The 2284-nt window shown below is 45.6% G+C and overlaps 1 protein-coding gene across 1 annotated transcript in view; it reads left to right on the plus strand.

Annotated features, from left to right (window-relative positions):
- The window catches only part of LOC126540315 (uncharacterized), a 7805-nt gene extending 7575 nt beyond the window's left edge, over positions 1-230 (plus strand). The window contains exon 3 of the mRNA XM_055076318.1: positions 1-230. This exon is cut by the window's left edge and continues 1644 nt beyond it. The gene's annotated coding sequence lies outside the window, so the exon portion shown is untranslated.
- Positions 231-2284: the final 2054 nt, after the last annotated feature.

Genomic DNA, 2284 nt, shown 5'->3' on the forward strand with positions numbered 1-2284 from the left:
AAGCGTCGCGCGAACTTACTAGCATTAGAGTGTGCTCTGCCGACACATTTGCGTTCCCGCTGTGCAGCTATGGGCAAGCTGCTTAAGATACGCTGGCCTGAACGGACAATAAACGTTGAGTTATAACAAATTTTGAAGGGGCCATCCACAATGATTGTCAGTGTAGGCAAACAGTCCGAACAAACCAAATAACCAATGAATGAAAGAACAAACGAATAAACGAGTGAGCAAGTGGCTGCCGTTGCTGCTGTTGCTGTCTTACCGGCTGACTGGTAACGGACTTATACGAACCATTACTTTACAATAACATGGTAACGGACCTTACATTAGAGTGTGCTGCTTTCTTTGCGCAGTGCACATCGTTAATAAGGGACTATCGTCTACTTGGCCTGCTGTTTACGGCCCTTGATTATTGCCTGTATCCGAGTGGTTATGTTTCTCGACACGACCAGGTTCATCGCATCCTCACTTTTCTATAGGAAGTTGGCTTGGCTGCCCATTTCTGAGAGATTTGGCAAGGAAATTTTTTTTTGTAATTTTGATCTTTGTTTTTACGCTCTTTTGTAATTAGTGCGACATGTGCACTTTTTCGCTTGCTGCGTGTATGTTCTCTTCCTTCTTGCGCGCTCTATTGCATGTCGTTTAGTCTTTGTGGCCTCTTTGTTTGTTTTTGTTTTGTTAGATTGTCTTCTTTTTGTGCCTGTAAGAGTGGCTCATAGACACTATGACGGATTGGCCAAAAATTAGATCAGTTCATAAAGTGATTTGGGTAGTCTAAACAGAATCACTATTGACGGTCACGTTGCTGTTTCTTTTTCTTAACTTTCCTTACCTTTAAGTCCATTTTCTATGCCCTCCTTCCTAAAGTGTAGGCAGAGTTTGTACCCCTCTAAGTGGCAGTTGCCAGCCTGCTCCTTCCCTATTTTCCTCTCTGTGCGTTGTATGTGCGCTAACACTCAAACACATGCTGTGGGAGTGCAATGTAGTTATAGGAACGATGGCAGTTGCTCCGGAGACCCTATCGTAGAGGTGGGCCTCCGCTCTGCGCAGCTCAGACCTCGGCATCTAGACTTGGGCAGTCCACCAAGCCCGTGAGGCGGCGTTGAGGCAGGGCCTTGATGTTCCCCCGTGAGAGACCTGAACCTGGGTCGTGTTAAACCTTGCCGGGCGTACAATAAAGTTGTATCCATCCATCCATTCATATCAAATAACAATAATATTCGTTCCACCGTCTTCACTCCGCCGACGCCTTGTAGGAACTTCTGTTCCCACGTCGTCAGCACGCCGTCATCAAGATTCCGTCATCATTCCGTAGCCATCATTGTCATCGTCACGCTATCATGCATGCACTTGTCGCTATTCACCAGCCATCTTACCGTCATTGTCAAACATTTGTCATCACACTGTTGCCATTTATCTTAATCATTCCGTCATCGTCATGCGATTGTCGTCAATGCCTCGCCGTACAGTCATCTTCGTGCATTCGTGGTCATCCTGATGTCGTCATTCTCGTACCATTGTCGTCATTCCAGCTTCTTCAAACAATTGCCATCATGCAGTCGTCGTTATTCCATCATCGTCTTCCTATTGTCATGCAGTCATCCCATCGTCGCCATACAGTCGTTCGAATGTTGTCATATCTCATTGTGTCCTCTGTGATACTTGAGCGAGTGGTTGTTTTCGCCAGGTGTTTGTGAGCATTTTGATTGCTAGGAGCCATGTACGTCGGCTAAACTTCGAATGGGGTGGAAGCATCAATATAACCAGCTTCTCTTTTGAATTTTTCGCCTAGTCTTCATCACGAAAGTGGCGACTACAGACAACCTAGAAATCAGACTGGTCATTAATGCTGAAAATAATGAGCCTATATTTATGTACTCTGCAGGACGAAGGTCCCCCTTAAGGAGTTCCACACACCCCACACCTACACTAGCTGATTCTAAGTTGTACCTGCAATTTCCCGAATATCATCAACGCACCTATTTTTCTCCCGTCCTAGACAGCCGTCCTAAACTACCGTTCCTTTTCCGTAGCAGCCACTTTGTAGCTCTAATGGGCCACCGATTATCACGTGTGGGTGGCTTGTATCAAATCACACTTCTGTACGCGTAGGCAGACAAGATATGTGTACGTATCAATGAAGAAAAATAAATCTGGAAAGACGAAGGGCTCTCGTCAGGTGGCGCAATTGTATCATGCCATTTATTGGCTTACTCGTTCTCCCAAAACTAAATAGTTTGCAGTCTGCGCTCTATCATATCGTGTCTGTCCTTTCCTCACCTTA

The sequence above is a fragment of the Dermacentor andersoni genome, chromosome 2 (genome assembly GCF_023375885.2).
Source record: "Dermacentor andersoni chromosome 2, qqDerAnde1_hic_scaffold, whole genome shotgun sequence".
Classification (NCBI taxonomy): Eukaryota; Metazoa; Arthropoda; class Arachnida; order Ixodida; family Ixodidae; genus Dermacentor; species Dermacentor andersoni.